Source organism: Euleptes europaea, chromosome 2, assembly GCF_029931775.1.
Source record: "Euleptes europaea isolate rEulEur1 chromosome 2, rEulEur1.hap1, whole genome shotgun sequence".
NCBI classification, from domain to species: domain Eukaryota; kingdom Metazoa; phylum Chordata; class Lepidosauria; order Squamata; family Sphaerodactylidae; genus Euleptes; species Euleptes europaea.
The window spans coordinates 60,672,483-60,692,155 of NC_079313.1; the positions used below are offsets into that span (position 1 = coordinate 60,672,483).

General features: G+C 42.7%; 1 protein-coding gene and 1 non-coding gene across 2 annotated transcripts in view; one reads left to right on the forward strand and one right to left on the reverse strand.

Annotated features, from left to right (window-relative positions):
- Positions 1-19,673, forward strand: part of NEGR1 (neuronal growth regulator 1) — a 665,802-nt gene that overhangs the window by 346,947 nt on the left and 299,182 nt on the right. The gene's annotated exons all lie outside the window — the stretch shown is intronic.
- LOC130474074 (U6atac minor spliceosomal RNA) lies at positions 17,045-17,171 on the reverse strand. The gene has a single exon (XR_008933221.1). It is a non-coding gene; the product is annotated as a U6atac minor spliceosomal RNA (small nuclear RNA).

A 19,673-nucleotide genomic window follows, 5' to 3' on the forward strand; every position in this document is an offset into this window, starting at 1 on the left:
GGAAGCAAATATGAAGCCTTCAATACCTGTTATACATAAATTTGTGAGGCAGACATAAAATTTTGCTGAGTCTTATGGCAAAGTCAAGTGAAATGGTATATAAATAGTGTATTTGTGAAACTAATGTTGCCTATGGGTGGACAAGCTGATTTTTCTTGTTCTTCTTGTGTCATAATAGCTCTTTATTGCTATATTTCTGGGCTGAATTTCTACTAGCTTCTTCTACTGAAGAAAGAAACTCATTCCAATTAGAATTGTTCTTTAATAGTTATTAAGAGATAAAATAGAGAAAAAGGGATAGGGTTGTGGATATGCTAGGCTTTTGAGCAAGCACAATGTATTCTGTGTTGCTTCCAAACAATAAATGAACACAGCCTTTCACAATTTGTGAACAGGATCATATATATTTTTTTATTACTGTGAGTGAAAAGAGAAGCTATAGAGATCCTTTCAATGGAAGTAAAGGTTTAACATGAACACATGAAGCTGCCTTATACTGAATCAGACCCTTCCCCCATCAAAGTCAGTATTCTCTGTGTCGCAGTCTGTGCCGTTAAGGTAGCCCAGCTCCTAGAATTGACCCCTTCCTAAAAAGAGATACGTATCTATTCAGCCCGTTACCCACTAAACAGGGATCAACACTTTCTATCTCTCGCGAGATAGGCTTTCTATTGAATTGTTCCAGTAAAAATATGAAAAGATTATTTGAATAAAAATATTATTTATTTCACATAAAATATATGCATGTAAATAATTACAGAATTAAAAACTATATTAGTTAGTTCAACAGGAACAAATATATGCAAGCAATATTAGCAATATCAATAATAATCTCTATGACTCTGTATGAGAGTTTCTCAAGTATATTTTTCATTCAGGAAATAATACAGTTTACAGAAATCTTGTAAAATAATGGTTAGTGCATTGAATAAGTATTCTACTTCAAATTATTTAAATATAAGACATACTTTTACCCAGTTGTATCATTGCAGAGTTTCTGTAAGGATTCTATAAGTTCATTTAGAATAGGTAGATTTCCTTCAGGTATTCTCTAAATATTATTCTGTTATTTCAATGCCTTTAGTAGTTATGAAAATAGGAGTGATCTCTTTGGTTCCATAGTTTCATGTTAAAGCTGGTTCTATGGCTCTTAACATCAGTCTGTTTGTGACTGAAATCATGAAACCATAAAGTCTCTACATGTTTGAGGTTTCTGGGTCTGAAGCCCATGTTCAGTTTAGAAAAAGCTAAGTGAAAGCCATTTCTAAGCATTTATTTGATATAAGCATTGCTGTATAGCTAAGGGCCACTTTGATGGTTTAACTATACTGTAATTAATCAGTATTTGCGGTTACTATGTGTAAAGCTTAACATTATGTGTAGAGTATAAAACTCTATTCTACAGTCTCTCTGGCAGTGCCAATCTTTAGAGAGATACTGAGTATAGTTCAGTTTAAGAGCTTAAGGCTCCTTGGATCTCCATCCATGTATTTCCAATTATATGTATTCCAAATAGAGTAATTCTATGTGTTAGCCATTGTTGGCTGTAATGCATGTTTATGTATGCATGTGTATGTCAGACAGTTCTGTGTCAGACCTCAGTCTTAGAACTGACTGCAGAACATATTCAGTGCTCTCACCTTGTGTAGAGAAATATGCTCTGGGCTTCTTAAAGAAGCTGCATTTACATCTTGTCCATCAGATCTAGGAAGTCTGTATATAAGATAGATCTTATGAGAAGACATAAGTCTTGTTAGAACAAATGAGTTCTCAATGTCACCATATTCAAAGATGGTAAGATCCATACCCTCATAATCCTCAGAAAATAAGGGTCTTCATCCTATTCAGAATGAAGCAGTTGTACAGTTACTCCAGATAATCAGTCTACAGAGAGACAGATTGTGTGGCATAATATCTCTCTGTGAGAGTTCTCCAGAATCAAAAGACAAGCATAAATGTGTCCTGATCCATGCACGGATCAGTTTCCCTAATTCACGCAAGAATTAGGCTGCCAAGGGTTTTAAATCTCTTGGTCGATGGAAGAAGTCCATAAGTCAGAGTGTTCAGACTATCAAGATCTTCTCTAACCTGTAGTCAGAGAAAGGTCTCTATTTATATCTTCCCTGTGTCCTTGGATGGGTACAGATCCAGTTGACAATAGGATTTACAAGCAGTGTATGAGCTTGCCTATTTCCATCAGTCAGTCAAGAGAAAATAGTTAGTCAGACCCATGCAATAATTACATCTGCAGCATTGGTTTTCTAACTGAGTGCTTCTACAGCAGTGACCTTTAGCTGGGACAATAGTATAGGGACTTTGGCAGGTTTTTGCTAACCTTGAACTGAATATTGTCACAGGTATTATAATATATTTTATTTCATAAGAACCTTGGATTGTTTCTTCATTGACTGACTATAACAGTAGAATCTGGCTTGCTACTTCTAAATAGTAAGTAAGCCCTGAGCTTACATCTTTTCAATACATTTAATCCTTATGAAACCTAATGGAGACATGCTTTCCTAACAGAATCCTGGTTAGATTGTCGCAGCCCACGATATCTGCTCAGACCAGCAGCAGCTCTACAGGGTCTCAGGCAGAGGTCTTTCATATCACCCACTTGTCCCTTTAACTCAGGGGTGAGGAACGTCAGGCCCGAGGGCCATATAAGGCCCACAAAATCATTTGGTCTGGCCCTTTGTGGGTCCTGACAGATCTCTAGCTCAGAAGGATCTAAGACTGGTGGCGACAATGGAGGGGTCAAAGGGGGCAGGGCCAGAATGTGCGGCCCACGAATGATGTTATAAATATCCAAATGGCCCTTGGCAGAAAAAAGGTTCCTCACCCCTGCTTTAACTGGAGATGATGGGGATTGAACATAGCCATAGCAGAACCTGCCCATGTTGCCCCTCCCACAGCATGGTTGGAGCTGGTCTGCAGAAGTGTGTGAACCTATGTTAAGCATGCCTAGCCCATCCAACTTTTCCTGACAAGATTTCTTTACATGGCAGGTAAAGGTAGGGCAAAGTAAGGAAGACAGCAAATAGGGCTGAACTACAACATGCAGCCCTGATATTTTACATCCTGGCCTATACACTCCCTACACAAGAAATGCACACATTTTCAGATTTCTTAGAGAGAACCAAGGCTAAAAAAAGAATCCAAGGCAACTCCTGCCTTCCATAAACAAACCCTAAATAGCACCCTAATTTAGAACAAGCCACGCCAGCTCGAGACCATTGAGCCACTCACAATTCAGCTTCTGCCAGAGCTTCCTTGCTTCCTTAGCCTCATTGAAATGACAAACCACACAGCACTATAAGATTCCAAAGCTCTCATGAGATTCTGTCCTTTTGCCATCAAGTTGGTTGTCAAGGCAATCCAGTCCAATTTCCATGGTTGTTTAGGCAACCAAAATGATGGTTGAACTCTCTCAACTGGAAGGAATTTCACAAACGTTTTGGAAGCCCTAGAGGGGCACACATGGCTGGCTATTCAACTTTAAAAGAGGGCAAGATAGCTGCTCCAGCATGGGGACAGAGGTGGCAGAATGGGCAGCTGGTGTAGGGTGAGCGAGATGGGTGATTGCTGTACCTCCCCCATCCACCACCTGTGGAGACTGCTTCAGCTGGCCTAATGGTACAGTTTGGGGACACAATCATAATACTACTATGCGACTGCCAGATTCGCTGTTAGTGTGTAGTTCTCCCATTAAGTCTGAGATTCAAACCAAACAAGCTTGATAATCAGCGACTGTGTCTCTCCCGTGCAGTTTCCTTTCATGAGTAGCAGCTGGGGGTGGGGTGGGGGACTTACATTGGGACTGTTGGGCTGGATATGCAGTTAAATTAAACTTCTTAAACTCCCCCATTTTCATGGCCAAAAATGTGTGCCCTTATCAAGGGGGGCAGTTAGCTATCGTTAGAAGATGTTTTTAAAAGGCTATAAATACGTGAAACTGAATTGACCGAGAGCTTCTTCTCAGAGCCTCCTTGCCTGTGACCTGCTTATCTTTCAGAGTAAGAAACGTTTATGGACTCATGTAATAGCTCTTCTTTAATTATCTATGTAACTATGATGGATGGTATAATTTTCTGTTGATTTTGTCACTGTTATGAATGCAATAGTTATGCTTTCATTAAAAAATGGAAGCAGAGATTCTCTAATAGTGTGCCTTGTGTATTATACCCTTAACAAACATAAAACGTTAGAGAGGTGTACCTAAAGCCAGGAGTTAAATTATCTTACATAGGAAATCCAACTAGACACCTAGGGCTTCTGAAGTGCACGGCTGTCTTCATTAGGCCTGACCTGAGTCATTCAGAACACAGTGCTTGCAGCTTGCATTGCCTTGCCCATTCAGGTGAACTTTAAGGGCAGGGCCCCTGAAATTAAATGCTTTAATTAGAACTGCGTCTTTATCTTTTTGTTGATATCCATCATTCCTCTGTAGATTCCACAGGATTCTTCTTCATTGCTTTTTTTTCTTTTGATTTTGAATGTGAATCATCGATGGATGTTGTGCATCATCTATGGATCATCTATGGATGAATGTGAATCATCTATGGATCTATGGGAGGGACTGTGGCTCAGTGGTAGAGCATCTGCTTGGCATGCAGAAGGTCCCAGGTTCAATCCCCGGCGTCTCTAGTTAAAGGGACTAGGCAGGTAGGTGATGTGAAAGATCTCAGCCTGAGACCCTGGAGAGCCGCTGCCAGTCTGAGTAGACAATACTGACCTTGGTGGACCAAGGGTCCGATCCAGTATAAGGCAGCTTCATGTGTTCATGTGATGTCAAAGTGCCCTGAGCCCTGCTTTCATGGGAAAGGGTGGGATAAAAATTGAATGAAATTAAATATATATATATTTCTGTTACATTTTTATCTTGCTCTTCCTGCAACAAACTCATTTGGCTTACATAGTTCTTCCCTCCATTTTATTCTTTTAATAACCCTGTGAGTAGGTGAGGCTGAAAGACAGAAACTGGTTCAAGTCTTGCAGTGATTTTCATGACATAGGGGAAATGTGCATCTGGGTCTCCCAGCTCCTCATCCAACACTCTAACCACAGCACCATACTGGCATCTTTATATAATGTTTAAGGATGCTGCATAAGCACACACACACACATTCCACGATAACAAGCCGCTGTCCCTTGAAATTTCCCCTTCCTAAAAGCTGCCACTGGTGCCTCAGAAAGATAATTAGTAATAGCACCAGAGAGCCCATCACATGAGGTTTTCATTTCAAAATAAATAAAAGAAGAGGAAATTAAATAACTGTGATGCAGCACTGAGGATTATTGTTCAGCAGGACTCCTTAGCTATGCGTAGGCATTCATTTTGTTAGCACATAAAAGGATAAGCAGAATGAAGAACAGGAATTTTGAATTAGGTATTTGTCCTTTTTCTTTGGAAGGGTGGGAGAGAGGTGAAATTTAGCCATGGAAATCTGGCTGCGGTACCCTGTGGATCTGGGATAGATAGAACTGATTTTTAAAGAACCTTTGCAGATGGTAAAATCACAGAATCATGAGTTCTGTTATTTACAGCAGTTCTTTTAGCTGCAGCTATGAACATATTGCTACATCCATCATGTGATTTATATATATATATATAGCCAGGTTTCTGCAGCTTTAAAATGTATTGTGTTTACACCCTTGTTAGCTCTAAAGTGTTGGGCAGAGATGAAGTTTCTCACAGATGGTGCATTGTTGTCTATAGTCATTCTAAAATGCACTTGCTTGATATCCCCCACTGGTTTTCTATTATAATTTCCATGTGCTAAGAGTAAAGGAACACTTCAAAAAGTGGGTGTCTAAAATACTAAGGTACTCCACCAGTGCTTCAAAGTGCTTGCAGCAGCTTCCCAGAAATACACTGTCTATTGTGTTTTATTGCTTAATTTGCCAAGTCTTTTTTTAAAAAAAACTATTTCCAGTCATGGCCTGACCTGCACAGAATTATTCCTCCTATAAATCTATTTAGAAGCCAATACACCAATAGTTCTGTATTAAAGCTATTCTTTTTCTGAAAGCTCCATTTGTTTTTTTAAACAAGCAGCTTGAAAATTCTTGAACTCAACTACCTTGTGGCAATACAATACCCCCCCCTTTAATATCAGGAAGTAGCAGAATCACCAACTGTAGAAATGATAGGAAAAGCTAGTTCCCGTTTGTCCACCATGTGTCTCCCTAACAACTGTGTGTAGCTAGGCAGGGAGTATACTGTAAATATGGGCCTGCAAGTCATAGTTGATTGATTGTTTTCTCAAAGGGTTTCCCTGAGTGTTTTCAACCAGATGTTTCCAGATGTGTTACAGTTTTGACTTCAGACATACTACATCAATTAACTTAAAATGTAAAGCAGCCCTTGTTTTATGTACTAACCGTGCATTCCCAAGATTCAGCGTACAGGAACTGCAAGGAGAAGGCACAGCCGAGCCGCCTCCTAAAGCCGTTCCCCATATGCCAGGGGAAAAAAAGCCTTTATGCGGCTTTTGGTTGTTGTTAAACGGGGCCTTTCACCCCATAGAGAACAGCAAGGCTGCACCTGCTAAAAAGGAGGCACAGCAATGCTGTTCTCGGTGCCGGCGTAACGGGGCAAAAGGGGACAGGAAGCCGCCCACCGGTGGCTCCTTCCCCCAGCTCGCCCCAGGAACGCCCTGGGAATGCCCCCCGTGCCAGTGCAGCAAGTCTCCGCTGTGGCCTGTGCCACGGGGAGACTGTGCTGGTGGAGGAGAGGCGCGCAGCTACGCGGTGCTCAGCCACCGATGGAACTGCCCTTGCCGCCAGCGTGAGTCTTGTGCCATGAGTCTTAAGCTGGCAGCAAGGTCACGCCACCTCCTAAGAGAAATTGGCCCCCAACCTTAGGAATGCACGGTAAAGCTCATAACTAACGTGAGCACCTGCATTTGACAATTCTTTGACAGCTTCTTCATGTATTTATTGGATCTTTATCCCACCCATTCTCCATGGAGCTCAGGGTGTCATACAGGATCACGTCCCTCCATTTTGTCTTCACAATAACCCTGTGAGCTCAGTTATGCTGAGATTTATTGGCTCAAGGTCACCAGGGAGGTTTCATAGCAGGAGGGTGAGGTGTCAACCCTGGTTCTCCCTGGTTACAGTCCAACACTCTAATTATTGAATCATGCTGGCTGTTCTTACTTTGCATTACTGCCCTCCAATATCGCCAGAACCCTTTTCTACCATTAGGATAGGCTGAAGAAATCACATACTTTTAAAACTCAATATTAAAATCAACATTTTTTTAAAAAAATAGAAAATACCCATGGGAAGCTGCCAGTTCAAGCCAAGTAATGATGGGGGGTAACCTTCCCTTGAACCATTCTTTCTTTTCCCCCAATACTTGCACCACAAGATGTGTTTCCTCCTGTGGGAAAAAATAGGAAAGCAGCAGGGGAGCTGATTTTTTATCAGAAAAACAACCTGAGGGGGACAACAGCCCTGCCCCTCCCACCATGTCTTTGCTCAGACTGGCACTCTCCTACAGTTGTCATACACATTAACATTGTACTGACTAGACTGGCCTTTAGGGTGTTTCTGCAGCCCAAACACTAGTCATTGTGACTCTCTTAATAGAAAGTGGCACACATGGTGAGATCTCACAATAAGTAATAAATATACCCAGGAGCACCTTGTGAGATTGTTTTAGTACACTGGTATAAAACTGTGCATGGTTCACACTGGATTATTCACAGCTGTTCACCTTTATCTTTTCCCTTTCTGTAAAGCTTCTCTAAGTAGCCCTTTGCTCCCACAAAAATATTTTCCTTCCTTTCCCGTCTCATGCAGGTTATTTTATCTTTCTGTATACCTCCTCAGTATACCTTAACTTAAAGATTAAAAAAACAACCAGCCATATTTGGTACAAGAGCCATAGGCTGTAGACCTCCAATATGTGCTAGAGTTACATGTAACCTCTTAGTAGAAATTACCATGCATATGCAAAAATGATGAGTGGATTTAGCAGATGAGAACCCCTCCATACATAGGGTTGCCAGCTCCAGGTTGGGAAATACCAGGAAGTTTTTGGGGTGGAGCCTGAGAAGGGTGGGGTTTGGGGAAGGGAGGGACTTCAATGCCATAGAGTCCAATTGCCAAAGTGGCCATTTTCTCCAGGTGAACTGATCTCGATCAACTGGAGATCAGTTGTAACAGCAGGAGATCCCCAGCTAGTACCTGGAGATTGGCAACCCTATCCATACATCTGTGTGCTTTGACCACCAACACAATGCTATAGTAGTCTTTTCTTGCACCTCTTCTTAGCCAAAGGCAACCTCTGTTTATCTTTTTTTTGCCAACATCTTCAATATTCTTATTTTTCATAAGTGATGTTAATATAATTGGGCCTCGTAGCATAGACAGCTTACCTTCCTACAGTAACCATGCTTGCTGCTTGCAGTACATTGTGGATAGAGCAACTTATGCAATTCTTTCCAGTTCTGGATGTGTTTGTGGATTTGTTAGGTGGCAGCCGTGGACAAGCACATTGTGAGTTTCTCTTTCCTGGACCTATTGCAGCAGTAAAAATCAGCTGGGCACCCATTTCCATTACATGCACCTAAGGATCCAGGGGCCCTATTCATTCCCCACTAACCCTCTTCAGCCCTCCCTCTGTTGTCAGAATGCAGACTGTGTACTCCACAGGACAGAGACCAATTTTTCATTGTTAATGGCTTATCCGTAGGGTTGCCAGGTCCTTTTGCTCCACCAGCGGGAGCTTTGCGAGGGCCTGGCTAGGGGCACGTGACACATGCGTGCGCCACGCATGGCACACCGGAGTAACTTCTGGGTAAACTCTATGGTTTTCATAGAGTTTCAGTGGAGGTTGCTAGAGCATCTGTGAGTAAACCCGGAAGCAACATTGGCATGTCGCATGGGTTGCGCGCGTACACATCACGCCCCTCCCCCTCTCCCTGGTTGTCTTTTGCCCACCAACCCTCAGTTGGTCGGCGGGCAGCCTGGTGGATTGGCGGGATTTTGCCTGCCCCCACCAGGCAATTGGAAAGCCTATTTATCCCTCTGTAGTATATGTGGAATACATTTTGAGTGGCCTGATATGCAGTACAGACCGGACTTTTAATGGTACTTAAAGGTAGTTCTGGAACCTTTTGAGGAGTGGGGGCTCTCCTAAGTCCTGATCCTCATGCACTGGTCCACCCCACTCAGCCAGAGAAAGAGCGAGTGGACAAACACCCTAGTGGAGATCTGCAATCCTAATGCCAGATTAAACAAAAAAAAGTCTTCACCTGCTGGCACATGACACTGATAGAGGAAGTTCTAAAGTTTTGGTGCCACAACAAAGAAAGCCTTTCTCAGGTTGGATCCACCTAGCTTCAGATGGCAGGAGCAACTGAAGCAGGGACTCTAAAGATGACCGGAGTGTACAGGTAGATGCATGTGGGATAAGATACGGCAGCTTTCCATAAAGGAAATGGCAGCTTTGGAGAATAGACTCTATAGCATCTAGGAGAAATGAGAATCCTAGAATGACTTCACGGTCCCACTGGTCTCCCCTCGTCAAACTCTGCCCTCTCCAGGCACCTCTCCTGAATCACCAGGAATTTCTCTATCCTCATCTTTGAAGGACTGCGTTTACTGACAGTTTCTGATTCTGTGATCTCTCTGCTTCTTGCGGCAATGGCATTGCCATTGGTTATCTCATGATGAGCAGCCTTATCTGTTTTTAGATATATGAATCATATCTGGAAATGCTAATATTTTCCTGAAGCTAAAATGCCAAAGCCACTACCTAGGACTAAGAAATGAATTCTCCTAGCCTCATAATATCTTAGTCAAATCATTAACTAGCAGTTGAAATTCTAATTAGAAAGGATTTTGAATATTCAGCTCTGGAAGTCAATATTAATTGGAGTAAGCTGGCTATTTTGAATGTTTATAATCCTTGTAATACCTTTGCAGAGCACTTCAGATTTGATTTATTTCTTATTAGCAGAGGCTTTAATAATAATCACTGTGTTTTATGAAGTAATTTAACTGACTTTTCTTTAATATTTAATTTGAATTAACTTTTCATTGAATTTCAAGGTAGACAAATTTTTATATATCTGACATATTTTGTTACTATAGCCCTTCAGAATGTTATGGAGCCATTGATGGTAGCTTCAAAAGTATCTATGTTTCGGAACAAGTTATCTTAAGAGACGTGTTCAGGCACTTAAAATCACATATACTGTAGAGGGGAGTAAGATCGTGCCTGCTGTCCCTGCTCTGGGATATCCATGAGAATCTTCAGTGAGCTCTGTGTATGCAGCAGACTTTGGGCGAAAACGCATGGTCGCTTTATCCTTCTTTAATCTCTGTTTCAGCCAGGATTCAGCCTGGATTGAACGCATGCGTTTCGCTTAATGTGCATTCGATCCTGGCTAAAACAGGGATCAAAGGAGGATAAAGTGACCATGCGTTTTCGCCCTTTGTATATGTAACCAGGTCCCTGCTGCACCCCCCCATTCCTAGTCACACATAAAAAACGCTCACATTTGGTTATACACATAGATGTCTGGGTCTGAGAAAAGCAGGTATGTCTCCCCCACCCACGTTTCTTGCTCTCCCATTATCTAGGATGGTTGAAATGTAACACCTGCTAAAAAAACAGAATTTCCCCAGTTTTTCTGATGCCTGTAGTGTATTTGCCCCCAGGAACCATAAGAGCAGATCCTTTTGTGTGATGTCCTGGGTTGACTCTTCCTGCCTTTGTCACTCCTTAATTATGAAAACTTGGGAACTGTTATGTTGATTAAGTAGAGCACTGTGAGTTCCAAATTAGATGTGACAATAAGAGTGCAGTTCTAAACAGGTAAATCCTTCTAAGCGCACTGATTTAGATGGGCTTTTAAAGATATAACTGTACCTAAGATTGCACTGTAAGTTCCCTGTTTCTTTCCCCTAGCAATCTCACTTTAAAAAAAATGAAGAACAGCCTTAGAAAGCCACGGTTTTGGGTGGAAGAGTGACAGGAAGTGCAGCTCCTTAACTCTTTACTATGCTGACACTTATCTACTGCAAGTCTCTCCATACATACAGTTCCTTCCCCATGCAAGGAAACAGGATAGGTCTCTTTTCCCTATGGAGCGGGAAAGCAGCTAAGAAATTTTTAATGGACAAAGGGTTTGGAAGCACCTTCCCTTGCTACTCTCATTGTCAGTCATGGCCGTTTCATAAATGAAGTTGCTTTTTTTGTTTTTGTTTTAGTTTTAAATAAACGGCAGGGAAGGGTGGGGGGAAAGAAGCACACGGTTCCATGCTGCACACAGTGGGACATAAGTTGCAGCTCCCTGGAAGCTGCTCTCCCTGTGGCATGCCTCCTGGGGATATAACTCAAAGAAAGTCAATGTTTTAATAATCTGGAGCAGGCTTATCTGACTGGTATTGCTGCTAAAGTCAGATATGGTTTCAGTGGAACCTCACAGGCGAAGGTGAATGCATTCTTTTGAATTTATGGGACAATAACAGCTGCAGACTCCTGGTTCTTTTGAAATTTGATTAAAAACAATCAATATAAGAAGAAAGGCAGAAGTTGTCCCATAAATAAAATAAAATAGAGTATGTAGCTGAATGTACAAGAAATATAATGCAACAAAGGTGGGGCTTCAATATCCCCAATTCCTGCCCAACCTGCCTTTTATTATATGTTGGAATCCTAACACCCCCTCCCATCTACTAGTCATATGAACTGTTTGCTGTCTGTTTCTGGTTATTCTAAAAGACTTTGCAGAACATTGTTTTTTGCACTGTGTCTTTGCATTTGTTCCTCATTTATTGCCTGAGACCCAAATGTATTTCTTCAAGAAGGTGCCTCAGACAGCAATCCCAACCAAGTCTATTGAGTAGGGCTTACTTCCAGTAAATTGTTCTTAGGATCGCACTGCAGGAAAAGATTTTTCCTGATTTTAAAGTCAGTAGTTCATTGTTGTTGGATTCATTTCTGTGTTCACTGCTTGAGAATACATGGCCAGATCTTTCTGGAGCTATTTGATTATTTGTAGAAACTTTTCTATTATAATTTATATAAAGTCAGTGGGTGCGTATAGTGTGCTTTGTCTATTCTATTTCTCTGGCTGTTCACTCAGCTGACAATGCCCATTATGAGAAAAAGAAGCACACTTCACATTACTTACTTCCTGTGTTCTGATGAGAGGTGCATAAAGGGACAGTTGAGATCTACAGATACTCTCAAACATTAACACAGAAAGCAGTGAAGGGCAAACTCCATTCATCTTTATTTGGAATTGCCTGGACATTTATAAGTTTCTCAGTAAAAGTTCCAGGGTTCTGTCCCAGATCATAATGTTGGTACACATTATAGACAGTGTTCCCTGTGCGGGCTTTATGGTACCTTCTCTTGGAATAATAGTTTGATTTTGCCTTCCCTGTGCAAACTCCAGCAGCCCAAGTCATGTTGGAGGGCTACTTGGCAATTCGCCCCTGTTCCCCAAACAACAAATACGAGACAAGTTTTAATCTTTTGGGGCTCATTCCTGAAAAATGGTCCCAAAGCCCTTAGGAGGCCGACTACGGCCTCCGCCGGGGCAGGGGCCCACAATGCCGGCGCCCGGAAGGCGCAGGCCGGCGTGAGTGGCCCCAGCGCCGGCATGCAGGGCCGGGCGCCGCTCCCCAAGTGCTGCTGACACAGGCTGCGGCAGCGAGCCGGGAGGCGTAACGGCGCTGGATGCAGGGCGGGGCCGACGGGAGTCGGCCTCCCGAGCACTTTTGGCTCAGGAACGCCCCGTGCAACCCTATGAGGGTTGCACCGGTTTTTTGGCACCGGGCAGAGGTTTCGGCAGTAGGTGCCTGTCAACCGGCAAGAACTTGGTGTGTGAGGACACTGGGTTCTGCAGTGTCAAGTGTACCGTGATATCACTTCAAGGAAAACCTAGAGGTGACTTCATGTTGTTCCAGGAATTGCCAGAAACTCTGTGGTAAACCATAGAGCTTCTGGCCATTCCTAGAGCGATGTAACATCACTTCTGGGTTTTCTCAGAAGTGACATCATGCCACATGTGATACTGGAGGGTGTTTTTTTTTTAATGCCCTGCCACTCCTTGGAGCTGTGGCAGGCAATTCGTGTTGCCTGCAGGAGGCCTTCTACCATAATGGGATGCCTGGCAATCCTAGTAGACACTTAGGACAAAAAAAAACCTCCATTGAGAGCTCCCTGCCCCTGTTAATGCTGCTGCTTTACTAGGCCAGATAAGCAGGAAGGTAGTGGCAGGGGTTTGGGTCTCATGATGGCTTTAGGAATGAAGTGGGATCAAACTGTGACTGGAATAAATTTAACTGTTTTCTGATATTTTGGATGTACTAAGGCCAGCTTCAAATCAAACCCCTTGGGAGGGATGGGAGACCTCCACCTACCACTAAATCAACTACAGTTTCATTGAATGTGAGCAGTTAGTAATGTGCTTTTGTGCATGCTCTTAAAAAGCAGCTGGCTTTTAGATGCTTGCCTCACTGGATGCTGGCTATGCATTCAAAGAGTCTTGTTTAACATTCCAAGCCAGCAAAGATCTTCTGAGGGAAACAACACTTGATTCGTAATACAGTTGAATATTGTGAGTTGGACAAATTTGCTTACTGAACCAGGTAATTACAAATTTGACTAACATCAGAAGCAAAAAGGTGTCACAGGAAACATGATACTTTCATTTGATTTGTTGGTATGGGCCACATTCATTAGCCTTACTTGGTGATCTTTTGGTCACATCTTGCTTGAGTACTGAAGACTGAACATACTTAAGCAACAACAAAAATCTGGTTCACTATAATTTTTTCCATTGATTGCCCTAGTGCTTTCCCGCTTCGGCTTCTATGAGCAGTAGCTGCGTGTCAAATGTGCCACTTCCGGCAAAAGAAAATATGCTCTTAAGTGCATGACTCATTAAGAGCATTAAAATGGAAGGAAAGTAGATTAACTCCATTCTAGCAGGAAAATTCACTAACAGCAATGCTGAATCTTGCCTAATTTGGGATGTTTTTCTTCCGGTTCCAGTTGGCAGCATGAATGGGGACCTAGCCAACCTTCACAATTGCAACTTTCCTGGTAGATACTGGCCAGCATATCATATGAAAAGCATTTAGAAAGAGGGAATTAATTGTTCTCTTTTCATCTCCTTCATAGCCAGATTGATTTTGATGTCTGTGCCTCATTGAAACATCAAAATTCTTTTTTCTCTCTTTCATCCCAAATAAAGGATCCAACATTGTTACAGTTTAGTCCTGGGGAGAATGCCTCACACTGTGAGAACTGGCACCTGAATTTGTCTCCACTGGGCAGTGAGTCCTTCCCTAATCAAATTGCATCATCTAGTTTAGTGATATTTGTTCACCACTCAAATGTTCACTGGCCCTGAGAGTAACACTTGAAGCAGATTATGGAGTTTTACAAGCTTTTTCTTTCTTTAAAAATGCCATACAAATTGCTATATGAGCTGAATTAAAAGAACGAGAGTGACAGCAGAAGGGATGATCTCAAGATTAAGCCAAGCACTGAATGTTATGTAGTTTAAGAATAGTGGTCTGCAGTCTGGAAGTCCTTCATTTAAATCTTACCTTGGTCATTAATCTATTTGAATAGTTTTAGGCGTACAATTATCTCTCAGCCTTACCTTAAGAACATCAGAAAGGCCCTGCTGGATCAGACAAAGGTCCATCAAGTCCAGTAGTCTGTTCACACAGTGGCCAACCAGGAAGCCCTCTAGGAAGCCCACCAACAAGACAACTGCAGCAGCATTATCCTGCCTGTTTTCCAAAGATCCTAATATAATAGGCATGCTCCTCTGATCCTGGAGATAATAGGTATGTATCCATTTTTAGTATCCATTTTTACTAGGGCTGTCGATTCCGTTTGTCCGAACCGAAAAAAAAACCGAATTTTCCGCAGTGGAACCTAACTGAAAAAAGGTGAGGGCGATCGCCGAATAAATTTGGCAGGTTCGGTGTTCCCGAACCTGCCTTTTCCTGCCTTTAAAGATCCACCGCCCACTTTCCCGGTACTCCCGGGAAACCGGGCGGTGGGTCTTTAAACTCCCCACTTAGGCTCCAGGGACTCTTGCCTTCCAGCAAGGCGCTTTAAACAAATCTGCGCCTTCCAGCTGGGAGGCGCAGATCTGTTCCCCCCCCCCCCGCGCGCGCCTTCACGGGGCTTCCCTGAAGGCATGTGGGGGGTGCTTTAAACAGATCTGCGCCTTCCAGTTGGAAGGCGCAGATCTGTTTAAAGAGCCCCCCCACGCGCCTTCAAGGAAGCCCCGTGAAGGCCCACAGGGGGGCTCTTTAAAGACCCCCGACCCCTTCCCGACTCTCGGATTGAAGTGGTGGGACTTTGGACTTTGGCACGTCCCAAATTTAAAAGGGCCGAATTTTGCAAAAGCCGAACTTTACCGAATTTTTTTTCTAACAGCCCTAATTTTTACTAATAGCCATAAATAGCCCTCTCCTTCATGAATAGGGTTGCCAGCGTCCAGGTACTAACTGGAGATCTCCTGCTATTACAACTGATCTCCAGCCGATAGAGATCAGTTCATCTGGAGAAAATGGCACTTGGACTCTAAGTAGGGTTGCCAGGTCTCTCTTCGCCACCGGTGGGAGGTTTTTGAGGTGAAGCCTGAGGAGGGCGGGGTTTCTGGAGGGGAAGGACTTCAATGCCATAGAGTCCAATGGCCAAAGTGTCCATTTTCTCCAGGGGAACTGATCTCTATCGGCTGGAGATCAGTTGTAATAGCAGGAGATCTCCAGCTATTACCTGGAGGTTGGCAACCCTAACTCTAAGGCACTGAAGTCCCTCCCCAAACCTCACCCACCTCAGGCTCCGCCTCAAAAACCTCCCGTCGGTGGCGAAGAGGGACCTGACAACCCTATCCATGAACATGTCCACCCACTCCCCTCTTAAAGCCTTCCAAGTTGGCAGCCATCACCACATCCTGGGGCAGGGAGTTCCCCCATTCCATAAAATGGGGATAGTTCTTACTGTCCTTACAGAGGAGGAGTTGTAAGGAAAAGGGGCGTTGGCTATACAAAGTATTACTGTGTAATGGCATTTCTGGGGACTACACCTCCCAACAGTCTCTGAATCTGACCTAAGAAACAGTAACATTTTTCTGTTTGGGAGGGAAGTGGGAAAGAAAGGAAGTGAAAAGAGGGAGAAGATGTCTGAGAGAGAACAGTAGCCAAGAACAGGCCTGTGAAAGCTGACAGGACACCAGTGAGGATTATAGAAGTTGGCGTAAAAAACTTCTTGGAGTCCTGCTGTAAAATTGCAGCTCAAGGTCAAGACTTCGTTTCATATTTACTGTGCTAGGAGAGCCCTGAGAAGAAGGGTCTGGAAGGGTCAGTGAACTTTTATTACTTAACTAGCAAGCTCAAAAAGCCTACTTAAAAGACTCGCCTTTGGAGCCAATGATTGTTTCCCAAAGGGCTGTTAGGTCTTCTGCTATGGTACGGTTGGGGGGAGAGCAAAAAATTGCAGTTGTGTCAGTGGTGTAAAGCAGGCTTGTCCAAACTGCAGCCCCCGGGCTGCATGCAGCCCAGGACGGCTATGAATGCTGCCCAACACAAAATCGTAAACTTACTTAAAACATTATAAATCAGCTATCGTTAGTGTTAGTGTATTTTATGTGCAGCTCAAGTTAGTGTTCGTGTATTTTATTTGCGGCCCAAGACAATTTTTCTTCTTTCAATGTGGCCCAGGGAAGCCAAAAAATTGGACATCCCTGTTGTAAAGTTATATCAGGGGTGAACCCAGAAATGACATCACGCTGTTGTGTCTACAATGCACCCCTATGTCCCTACCTACCCAGCCTCCTGCTAGGTGAGCAGGAGACCCTAATTTCCCACCCCCTTTTACATTAAGTGTCCCTATTTACTGACCTCATTAAAGCTCTTGGTGTTGTGACTGCACAGTTGTTGGAGCCTACTAGGGGTGATAAAGAAGTTACTAGCTCTGAAAAACAACAACACTGGATTCTCCCAGATCCTAGTCTGACACTCTAACCGGTGTACCATGCTGGCTCCAAAAATGTGGTCAGATGCTACAAAGTAAATGGCCATGTATTAACCATATGTGTATTGTACAGTCCACTAGGCCCTTTTACATCCTTACCAAGGGAGTGTTGACCTTCTCTGTTTTCATAAAACACATCGGTAAGAATGTGTAAGCACAAGTTATACTAAGTTGAATGTTTATTTGTGTACACATTCTACCTTTAAAAAAAAAAGCACACACAAAACACCATGTACCTTTTAAACAAAACTGATTACAAATATCTTGTGCGGAAATCTGCACAAATTCAGATAAACACCCTATTTCGCTCTGAAACACTTTTAAACAACTAAATCAGTTATGAGGGTAGAACAACGTAGGGGAGCAGGGACTGCCCACTATTTTGCAGGGAGTGACCCATGCATGATCATCTACCCCAGTGGCACCCAAAGCGGGCAGTACCATCCCCTGGAGGGATTGCCTAAGAGGGTGCTAAGAAGCAAGAGGGCACCAGAGGGGCACCAGAGGTCACCCCCTTCGACCACGTTGTTCACTTATTTACGATCAATCAGGGTGGAGCTTGGATGCTGGCTAATCGCTTCTGGGTAGTGCTGAAATCTAGTGCAAAGTATTGGAATTTTTAGAAAATATGCCACCCGAGCTCTAGTCAAACCAGTATACCATGTTTTGAGACGCTGTTGTCACCATGTGTGTTATTGTCTCCTTGTCATTTTTCAACTTTTTGCTGGTAACTCCTTCACATAGTAGTATTGAGTGCGGTATTTATTTCCCTGTGTACTTGGTTACTGAAACTGTTGATTATGAACGGTTTTTTTAGTTATATAAATGTTATTTTTGCTGCAGCTTTCCCAATATTAATATTTCTAGGTCATATGTGTAACCCTGTGGGATTGACTCTCTATTGGAGTTCAGAGGGAAATGATATTTTCTCCCTGAGAGGGAGCTATAGAAGATTTCTGAGGGAAAAGAGAGGGTTCTGATAAGAAAAAAGGAGCCAGAACCCATCTTGATCTAAAAGTTGAGTGACTTGAGAAGGAGCCTCAGGAGAGCTGTACCCTCTGGAAATTTGCAGCAACATAAAAAGCCTGAAGAGCAGCACCACCACTGCAACCACAGAGAACCATGAAATGGCTGAAAATGTAGAAGATACATTGTGCAGCATGCTAAGGACAACAGAATTTTCATTACAGTTGGATGAGTCAACTTTGCCAGGCAATGAATCTTTGCTTCTTGCTTACGTGCAATCTATAAAAGATTAAAGTTTGGCTTAAAAGTTGTTATTTGCAAGGAAACTAGGAACAGATACTAAAGGGGAGTAAATGTTTTGCGTTGTTGAGCAATTCTTCAAAGACGAGGAAATTCTGCTTACTAACATTCTGCTTACTTGTGCAACTCAAAGAGCACCATCAATGACTGGTCTCTACCATGGGTATGTTGCTTACTTGAAAAAGCAGTGCCAAATGTCTTTACCATGCATTGTGTCATTCATCACCAATATCTGGTTGCAAAAAACCCTCAGTGATCGCCTGTACAAATCATCACACACTGTCATTACTGCAGTGAATAGAATTAAAGCCCATGCTCTCAGTTATCAACTATTCTGGGAGCTCTGTGTTAAGAAGGATGAAGGTTTTGAATTTTGCTGCTTCATACTGGAGTTCATTGGCTATCAAAAGACAGCTGTGTGAGATGCATTTTTTGACCTTTTTGACAATGTTGTGGAGGCTTTTGAAGACACGATGCTTTGCTCACTGTTGAACTCAAAAAGATCAGGCATGACATTGCTTATTTATCAGAACTATTCGCAAAGTTCAGTAAAATGAATTTGCAGCTGCAAGAAAATGAGGTCAATCTTATAAGGGCCTACTCTGTGGTCTCTACTTTTATTTCAAAGTTTATTCAAACACAGTATAGGCCATTGCAAGCTATGCCAATTTCCAAGCCTGTCTGAGCTAGAAGAGAAAGGTGGGATACAAGATGATGATCTGCAAGATTTTTGTCACCGTTTAGATATGCTGCATGAATATATGCTTAAGTGATTTGAGGTTCTTCTTTCAATGGAAATTCCAGATTGGGTGGTAAATCCATTTTCAGATGCCAAGGAAGTTGTGGTAGTGGAGGAAGAACTAACTGAGCTACAAAATGACATTGAGTTGAAGCCAAAGTTTAAGAAATCATACCAAGACTTTTGGTTACAGAAAGAAATTTCTGATCACTATCCAGCCAGACCCACAGCTTCCACTAGCCAGACCCATAGCTTGCACCCTGGCTTGCACTAGCTACAATCATCTTCCCCAGGTTAGGCAAGGCGCACACCAGTCATGCACACACCTTCTTATTACCTTCTTATTGTCAAATGGGGAAAAGGTAGGGGGCTGTGATCCTTAAAATGCCATCTCTGCATATTCTTGAATATTTCCAGAAATATATGGGACCCAACCGGTATTCCCAAGAATCCCACATTCCACTCTGGATACCTGAATACATCCAAAAATACTGATAAGTTATTTTTCACATAACAAAAGTGGACTTTTGACTTGTCCTCAAGCCTTTTGCTTGTATGAAAGAACATGATGATGATGATGCTCATTGCTTTTTTTCTTTTCAAACACTCTTCTTAACCTTTAGCAAAACATAG